A 9,909-nucleotide genomic window follows, 5' to 3' on the forward strand; every position below is an offset into this window, starting at 1 on the left:
CTGCAGGTGCATGCTACCATGCCTGGTTAATTTTTTGGTTTATTGTAAAGACGAGGGCTTGCTGAGTTGCACAGGCTGGTCTCGAACTTGTGGGCTCAGACAATCCTCTTGTCTCCACGTCTCCGCTGGGATTACAGGCATGAACCACCACACCCGGCTAAAACAGAGCCTTTCTAATTACAACCAGACGGAAGTACTGGAGCCTCACTTCACACTTCACCTCTGAGCTCATTGGGTGCTTTGGCCTGGAGTGCTGTTCCCCTTCTGCCTTTGGGTGTCTCTATGAAAGCTTCCTCAATTCCTGTCCCTCTCCCAACCTGCCACTAGGAGTAATCTTTTCCTCCTCCAAACACTCCCAGTCTCTTTTCTGTATCTCAAGTATGACACCTTTCACTATTTTCCTTCTGCATTTCCTTTATTTTTCAAACCCCCCCCCTTTTTTTTGAGTTAGGGTCTCACTCTGTCACCCAGGCTGGAGTGCAGTGGCATGATCGTGGCTCATCAAAGCCTCAACTTCTTGGGCTCAGGCAAACCTTCCACCTTAGCCTCCCAAGTAGCTGAGTCTATAGGCGGATGCCACCATGCCTGGCTAATTTAAATAAAATTTTTTTTTGTAGAGATAAGGTCTCATTATGTCACTCCAGCTGGTCTCAAACTCCTGGCCTCAAGCAATCCTCCTGCCTCAGCCTCCCAACTCCAAAGTGTTGGGGTTACAGGCGTAAGCCACCACGCCCAGTCCCATCCTAAACATTTTCAAGTGTACAGTTGTCAAAGACAAACAAAGATGGATGCCAGATAAAAGCATAAAAACGCATTTTATTTAGTAACTGCTGCAGTAGGGAAAAGAGCTGAGCTCCATCCAGAGGTGCCGGTGACAAGACATTTTATTCTATTCTATTCTATTTTATTTAAGTTGAGAAAGCAGGATTTACTGAGAGGACAGAAAAGCTCCCACAGGGGGAGGAGACCTAAGGGGGTTGCCCATGACTAGACATTTTGAAGAGAGAATGAGGGAGCAGGGAGGAGGAGCCAGCAGGGAAGTGAAACATTACAAAAGCCTGGTAAGATTGATCAGTGTAAATGCGATTAGGCTGCTGTGTCTGCCAACCAGCATGTATCAAAGTTAGGCTTCCACCTTCCCACAGAGACTGGGAGAGGCCCCCAGCCTTCCAGATGATCACATTGAAAAGGAATGGCTTTCAGGTTCTTGAAAAAGACACTCCAAAATGTAGCAGATATATATACATATCAAAGGGACAGAGGAAAGATTTACAATTGTAAGCTCTCTTTTAGTAAATGCACTGAGAAAGGGAAGTCAGGGGCTGAACACCAGGTATTGCTTGGAAAAGAACCGCAGATTCTCTTGTCAACCTTGAGTTTTTCAAGGGGGGCTGAATTTTCCCAGGGATTGGGCTATAGACTACTGGAAGCCATGTGAGAGTTGGGTTTACATGAAGTCTTTCCTGCTGAAGTTTTTTGCAGTTCTCACAGGACAGTGGTATCAAGAACATTTACTTTTTTGTGCAACCATCACCACCATCCACCCCAGAATTTTTTACCTTCCAAAAGTGAAGCTCTGTCCCCACTAAAACTCTATCCTCATTCCTCCCTCTCCCAGCCCCAGGCCATTCCCCTTTTACTTTCTGTCTCTAAGAATCTGACTACTCTAGGAACCTTGTATAAGTGGAATGATACTCTTATCTGCCCTTCTGTGACTGGCTATTTCAGTGATCATAAGGTTCTCCAAATTTCATCCACATTGTAGATTGTCAGAATTCCTTTTAAAGCCTGAATCATATTCTGGTATCATGTATTATTTATTCACCCAAACATGTGACACTTGGCTTGTTTTTATCTCTCGGCTGCTGAGGACATGGACGTGACACTTGGCTTCTTTTTATCTCTTGGCTGCTGTGGACATGGATGTACAAATATCTTTTTGAGACTCTGCTTTTGGTTCTTTGGTTTATTTAGTTTGCATCTTCAGGGCTGGTCACCTGTGAACTCTTCCATCAATGCTTATTTAAAATCTTGTTGAACGAGTTTCTTAGAAACAGCAGCTCTGCAGAGGCCCATCCTGGCAAGAGAGTTCCCAGGAAGCCCAAGTGGAGATGAGGGGCCCCCCCGATAGCCACGGCCACACAGGCAGTGCCATGGAGGTCACAGAATGGGTTGCATCCTGGAGAATGGGTCACAAGATGGGGTGAAGGCTCAGGAGCTGAGATTCAGTCCCAGGCAGCAGCATGGTGACTCCTTTGCTGGCCTTGGAAGACTTTGCAGCTGCAGCCAGCCTTGGTCTACCAGGTTCCTCCTCCAGCTCCTTCACCTCTTTAGGGCTCAGATCTCCCTCATGACTCCTCCTCAAAGGGGCCCTCCTCAACCACTTCAGAACCAGCACTCCCATGGCCAAGTTACTCTAGCATGACATCCGGTTTAGAACCTTTACAGGAGGCATGTCCAACCTGCAGCCCACGGGCCGATGTGGCCCAGGACAACTCGTAATGTGGTCCTACAAAATCTTTTAACATCTTGTTTTTTTAGTGTTTATTTATTTGGGGGTTTTTTTGAGTTGGAGTCTCACTCTGTCGCCCAGACTGGAGTGCAGTGGCCGCTCCCAGTCACCGCAGCCTCGACCTGCTGGGCTCTGGCGATCCTTCCGCCTCAGTCTTCCTAGTAGCTGGAACTACAGGCATGCGCTACCACGCTCGGCTGATTTTTTGATTTATTGTAGAGATGAGGTCTCGTCAAGTTGCCCAGGCGGGTCACGAAAGTGTTTATTTTCTTTATGACCCCATGCATGGTTCCATTTTTGAAGTTCACAATCACACCTTAAACATGACATCACTTTTTGGCAGCACATACATTTGTGAACGAAGAGCAAATTTTGAACAAAAATTTCTGACAAGTACCTTGTGAACCCACTAAGAATTGTGACCACTGCCATCAAAACAGACACTAATAGATTACAAAGTCTGACAATCAGTTTCACCAACTTGTCCTAGAAAAAGTGCCACGTAACTCATTGCTGAATATCACTACAGTCACCTCTGAAGTACTTCCCTTGGGAAGCTATGCACAGACGTCAGTGCCTAGTGCACCCATCAAATCCATTTTGGAACGCTTTCTGGAATGGCCAGCAGAGCTGTTGTCGTATTACCCTTGATGCCCAGAATGTCATCAAAAGGTCTTTCTTTCAATATTTCCTTTATCTTTGGGTAAAGAAAAAAGTCACTGGGGGTCAGGTCAGGTGAGTAGGGAGAGTGTTCCAATACAGTTATTTATTTACTGGCTAGAAGCTCCCTCACAGGCAGTGCCGTGTGAACTGATGCATTGTTGTGACGCAAGAGCTTTTTCGGGACCATTTTTGCACACACCTTTCTCGTGCCAGGATTTTCAGTTATGATTTTCCTGTTTCTTTATCAACGTTTATTTGGTCTGCTATGCTTCTCATAGTCAGTTGCCAATTTTGGCACACACTTCAATGAATTTTTGCAATGTTTTCATTACTGGCCGTCCTGACCTCTCTTCATCAGTGATGCTTTCTCTCCTCTCAGAAAAATGTTTCATCCATTTGTACGCTGCAGTTTTCTTCATGGCATTATCCCCATAAACTTGGACTAACATGTCTGATTTCACTTCCACTCTTGCCAAGTTTAACCAGAAATTTAATACTTGTTTGTTGCTCTAATTCAAGCTCTGATATTCCTGTGACCACATGCAACAATAGTGAATACATTCACCAAGACACCACCATACATTGACACAAACACAGCTGTGAGACACTGTTATATTAGAGTTAAGAAACCTTACTGAGTTGTTTGCAAAATGCTGCCAGCATAAGTGTATGGTGGCAAGTTCTCAAACTTTACTGTCAGACCTCACAGTTTTACAAAAACAAGTTCAAATTTCCTTCTAATTTTGTTTGTCTGTTTTTGAGTTGAAGTCTCACTCTGTCGCCCAGGCTGGAGTGCAGTGGCATGCTCACGGCCACCTCAGCATTGACCTGCTGGGCTCTGGAGATCCTTCCCTCTCAGCCTTCAAGTAGCCACAACTACAGGTGTGTGCTACCACTCCTGGCTAATTTTTTGATTTATTGTAGAGACGAGGTCTTGCCAAGTTGCCCAGGCTGGTCTTAAACCCACGGGCTCAGGCAATCCACTCGCCTCGGCCTCCGAAAGGTGCAGGATTACAGGCTGAGCCACCGAACCCAAACAAGTTTTTTTTTTTTTTTTGAGTCAGAATCTTACTTGGCCAAGTCTGGAGTGCAGTGGCATGCTCAAGGCCACTGCAGTATCAACCTGCTGGCTCAGGCCATCCTTCCACCTCAGCCTTCCAAGGAGCTGAAACTACAGGCACATGCAACCACACCTGGCTTATTTATTTATTTATTGTAGAGACGAGGTCTCACCAAGTTGCCCAGGCTGGTCTCGAACCCCTGAGCTCAGGCCCAATCCTCTTGCCTTGGCCTCCCAAAGTGCTAGGATTACAGGCTTGAGCCACTGTGCTTAGCTCCTACCAGTTTTATATATTATTCTCATTTTTCTAAACTTTATAATAAAAAATATAAAAGAGGTCTTATTATGTATATATACTAACTACATTATATAATTTATGTGAAGCCCAAGACAATTCTTCCTTACTTGATGTGGCCCAGGGAAGCCAAAAGGTTGGACACCCCTGCCTTAGAACCTTAGCCCAGACTGTGATGGTTTCGTTGGTTTACATGTTTACTTACTTATTGTGTGATCCTCAGTGTTAAAATGTAAACTAGGCCAGGCTTGGTGGCTCAGCCTGTAATCCTACACTTTGGGAGGCCAAGGCGAGTAGATTGCCTGAGCCTGCAGGTTTGAGACCAGCCTGGGCAACTTGGCAAGACCTCATCACTACAATAAATTTTTTTTTAAAATTAGCGGGGCATGGTAGCACACATCTGTAGTTCCAGCTACTTGGAAGGCTAAGGCGGAAGGATTGCCTGAGCCCAGCAGGTCAACGCTGGGGTAGTTGTGAGCGTGTCACTGCACTCCAGCCTGGGCGATGGAGTGAGACTCCAACTCAAAAAAAAAAAGGTAAACTAAGGCACATTAAAATATTAAAGAGACCCACCTGGGCAACTTGGCGAGACCTCATCTCTACAATAAATCAAAAATCAGCCAGGTGTGGTAGTGCGCGCCTGTTGTTCTGGCTACTCGGAAGGCTGAGGCGGAAGGATCGCCGGAGCCCGGCAGGTCGAGGCTGCGGTGGCCGGGAGCAGCCACTGCACTCCAGTCTGGGTAACAGAGTGAGACTCCAACTCAAAAAAAAAAAAAAATTAAAGAATTTATTTGTGATTTGTGAATTGGGTAGCACTGGACCCTAAGTAGTTTGGAGCTTCACCAAAGTGGCATGAGGGGAAGACCTTTATAGGGTGAACTCAGAAACAAGGCAAAGAGATCATTTCAGTAGGAAACCTTTAGTTAGAAATTATTTGGGTCTTTTGGCCTGAAAAGTTCCCTGGGCCTGGACTGTTTCTGTCTCCACTTCTCCCATAGTAACTTCCTAGGGCACAGCAGCCAGCTGAAGCTGAGAACAGGGTAAGAGCTGGATGTATAACATATGACTGTCAAATTACATGAGACCCCCTTTACACATGAAGATTTTTTGCAGAACTATTTTCTCCCTTAATAAGCTGACATGTGCCAAAATGTCTCTCACCCACTGCTACCTTTGTGAAGCTGATCCTCTCCAAAGATCTTAACTGAATCAACTTTTTCTAAAAGTAATAATGACTATATGAAGAAGATCCATGTAAAGTTCTTAGGCACATACTATGTGCCCAGTAATTGGGCATCATCAATTAAATTATTTTGAGCTGCTCAAGTTGAATTTTACCACATTTGTATCATAAAACTGGGTATAAGAATTTCCAGGCTGGGCTCGGTGACTCAGCCTGTAATCCCACGCTTTGGGAGGCTGAGGTGAGTGGATTGCCTGAGCCCGAAGGTTTGAGACCAGCCTGGGCAACTTGGCGAGACCTCATCTCTACAATAAATCACAAAAATTAGCTAGGCATCTGTAGTTCCGGCTTCTTGGAAGGCTGAGGCAGAAGGATTGCCTGAGCCCAGCAGGTTGAGGCTGTGGTGGCTGTGAGCGTGCCACTGCACTCCAGTCTGGGAGACAGATTGAGACTCCAACTCAAGAAAAAAAAAGGAAATTCTGACACATGCTACTTCGTGGATGAATCTTGAAGACATTATACTGAGTGAAATAAGCCAGACACAAAAAGACAAATGCTGTGTGATTCCACTCATGTGAGGTACCCGGTGTAGTCAGATTCATAGACAGAAAATAGAATGATGATTGCCAGGGGTTGGGGAAGGGTGGGGAGGCAGAAGAATGTGGAATTGTTGCTTAAAGGGTAGAGTTTCACTTTTGAAATTTTTTTTTTGAGTCGAAGTATGGCTCTGTTGCCCAGACTGGAGTGCAGTGGTGCAATGACAGTTCGCTGCAGCCCCGACCTCCTGGGCTCAGGTGATCCTTCTGCCTCAGTCTCCTGAGTAGTTGGGAATATAGGTACATGGCACCATAATAGCTAGTTGTGTGTGTGTGTGTGTGTGTGTGTGTGTGTGTGTGTGTGTGTGTGTGTGTGTAGAGACAAGGTCTTGCTATGTTGCCCAGACTGGTCTCGAACTCTTGGGCTCAAGCAATCCCACCTCCTCACTCTCCCAAAATTCTGGTATTACAGGCGTGAGCCACCATGCTGGCTAGAGTTTCATTTTTGGAAGATGAAAAAGTTCTGGAGATGGATGGTGGTGATGGTTGCACAAAATTGTGAATGTATTTAATGCCATTGAACTGTGCACTTAGAAATGATTAAGATGCTCAGTGTGATGGCTCACCCTATAATTTCAAAACTTTGAGAGGCATTGGTGAGAGGACTGCCTGAGTCCAGGGGTTCCAGACCAGCCTGGACAACTCAGCGAGACCTTGTCTCCCCAATAAATAAAAAAATTAGCCGGTTGTGGTGGCACGTGCCTATTGTTCCAGCTACTTGGAAGGTTGAAGCAGAAGTATTGCTTGAGCACAGGAGGTCGAGGCTACAGTGGCCGTGAGCCTGCCATTGCACTCCAGCCTGGGTGACAGTGTGAGACTTCAACTAAAAAAAAAAAAAAAAAAAAAAAAAGACTAAGATGGCAAATTTTATGTATATGTATTTTACTGTGATTTTAAAAAAGAACAAAGACGAACTACAGACTAGAGAAGACATTTGTTCAGTTTTTATATCTATATTCATTTATTTATCCTGCCTGGAAACTTAAGATTTCTGGATCAGAACACAGGCCAATTATTTGCTCACCTAGCAGTTGATTGTCAATTCCTCACACCCCAATTTCCCAGCAGGCATCACAGTGAGACCCAGATGCACCCCGCATTTGCAGGCATTTTTATGGCAGAGAAACGTCTCAAAAGGATGAATCTCAGCATACACAAGCTGTAGACACATCTGCGCCTCCCTTCTGCTCTGAGGTGGAGGCAGAAAGAGACCTTTGCTCTCTGATGTAAACACAGATCCACTCCAGGGAAAGGGAGGAAGGTCCCTGGTTTTTTACAACCCTCTAGAATGTAAGCAAATGGCTCTAGATTTATGACCCGGAGAAAATGGTTCTGGGGACAAAGAGGCATTCTTTTTCTTCGTAGCATGTCAATATCTGTTGCTCAGAAAGGTCCAGCGGGTTCAAGGACACTGAAAACTCCAGGGAGGATGGCCTTCCAACAGTAGCTACAACTTATATATCCAAAACAAAATTAATATTTCTACATTAATGAACTCCTACAAACAAGAAGATAAGCAAATTTATCAAAAAATTGAATGAAAGAATATAAATTGACCATTTATAGAAGAGGAATTGCAAATGACCAACAAGCATTTTAAAACATTGCCAGACTTACTGGCAATTGAGGAAATTCAAATTAAAATGGGTACCAGTCACATATTGAAATATTTCCCAAAATTAAAGAACGAGTGAAGTGCTACATTTCAGGTGATAGAAATTGGTGGTGAGAATGAAAGCCTGATCCTACATGTATGAAAAGTCCAATATAGTCAAATTGATAGTGATAGAAAGTAGATCAGTGTAGATCAGTGGTTGCCTAGGGCAGGGGAGATTGTGGGAGGGGAGGGAGAAATTGGAGGGAGCTAAGAGAGGTGGGATTTCTTTCTGGGATAAGGAGCATATTCTGCAATTGATTGTGGTGCACAACTCTAGGAATATACTGAAAGTCACTGAATTGTACACTTTAAACAGGTGAATTGTATGGCATATACATTACATCTCAAAAAAGCTGTTTTTTAAAAGTGAGGGACAAAGATTGTGCATACAGCACGATGACATGGCTAATAATACTATATTGTTTGCTTGAATTTTGCTAAGAGAGTAGATCTTAAGTTTTCTCACCACAAACAAAAATATTGTAACTATGTTAGGTGATAGAGATAGTAATTAGCTTAATAGTGGTAATCATTTCCCCATCCACATGTATATCAAAATATCATGTTGTATACCTTAAATACAGACAATTTTTGTTTGTCAAATATGCCTTCATTAAGTATATAGCTGGAAAAAATTTAAAATAGAGAAATAAATAAAGGGAATGGGGATACCATTTCCTTCACACTAGACTGCCAGAAAGTAAAAAAGTCTGACCATTCTAAGTGTTGGTGAAGAGGTGGAGAGATGGGAGCTCTCCCCATGCTGACGGAAGTGGAAGTTGGAATACATGGGAAGAGCAAATTGCTCGGCAGCCTCCTGTTAAGTTAGAGAGATGCCTACACTGTGTCCCAGCACATCTACTCTTAGGTAAAAAAGCTTGGGGACATGAGCACAAAAGACGCCCAGCCCGTTTGCTTCTTTTAAATAAAATCAATGCTGATGTTTTATAAAGCTGATATAGACATATTGGCAATATTAGCTGTGCTTTTCAGAGCAATTGAAATATTTTCCAATACTGAAGAGAAATACCAAGTGAAGTTTTATGTTGACAGGCTATAGGAGTTTGTGCAGAGAATGAAACTCTGCTGTCCAGCAGAAGCCAGAGCCAGGAGGAGCTGGCTCACCCCCCAGCCCCCCACCTAGCCTCTTTTCCTCCTACCCTGGGGTGGAATATGATGGCTAAATTGATGGTGCTGTCTCCACCATCCTCACTATACAGACGCACTGGGGGAAGTGCTGATGGGTGGTAAGATGCTACCAGATGCAAATGTTGTCCCTATGCTAGGGGCCGCATAGTTGACGTCTGGGCCAGAGGGGCACATCCAGGACTCCTCCTGTGGTAATGACCTCCTGTCCTGGACCTTGAGGTCTTCAGTCTGGGAATGCTCCTTATTATTTAGAACCTGTGCCTCAGGGTCTCAACCACCTCTTAGTTTAAAGGGTTTCAGCCTGGAAGTCTTAAAAGATGAGATTGCTTGGATGATGCCAGCATTCCTTAGGTGTGAGAAACTAGTTATCAGTGTTGCCATGACAACGTAGGACACAGGAATAACATGGTGGAGGTGAAAGGTCAGATCAGACACACTAATAGCTGTATATTGTAAAACCTCTTAGGTGTCTGGACTATGTACTTGAGACATATTGGACACTTGGCTGGAAAGGTAATTTTTCTTTTCACTCCCAAATGACTCTTATTAATTTTATTATTTTCTTAGTTTACTGCATTGGAATGTTGCTTAGTAAACCATTATACCTGGTACTACTCTTTAAAGGAGCATGTCTATTAACTATGTTGAGTGTAGTCTCCCAGGTTTGTATAGGCTTTTAAATAAGCACAACTTTCTACACAGTGCTGTAATGTGTTCATATTAGCATGGTTTGCAAATTAGACTCTAAAGACTCAGAATAACTAAACTCAGAATAATCAAATGCTCAGAATCAT

The sequence above is a fragment of the Carlito syrichta genome, unplaced genomic scaffold (genome assembly GCF_000164805.1).
Source record: "Carlito syrichta isolate Samal-C Ts95f unplaced genomic scaffold, Tarsius_syrichta-2.0.1 Scaffold309723, whole genome shotgun sequence".
In the NCBI taxonomy this organism is placed as follows: domain Eukaryota; kingdom Metazoa; phylum Chordata; class Mammalia; order Primates; family Tarsiidae; genus Carlito; species Carlito syrichta.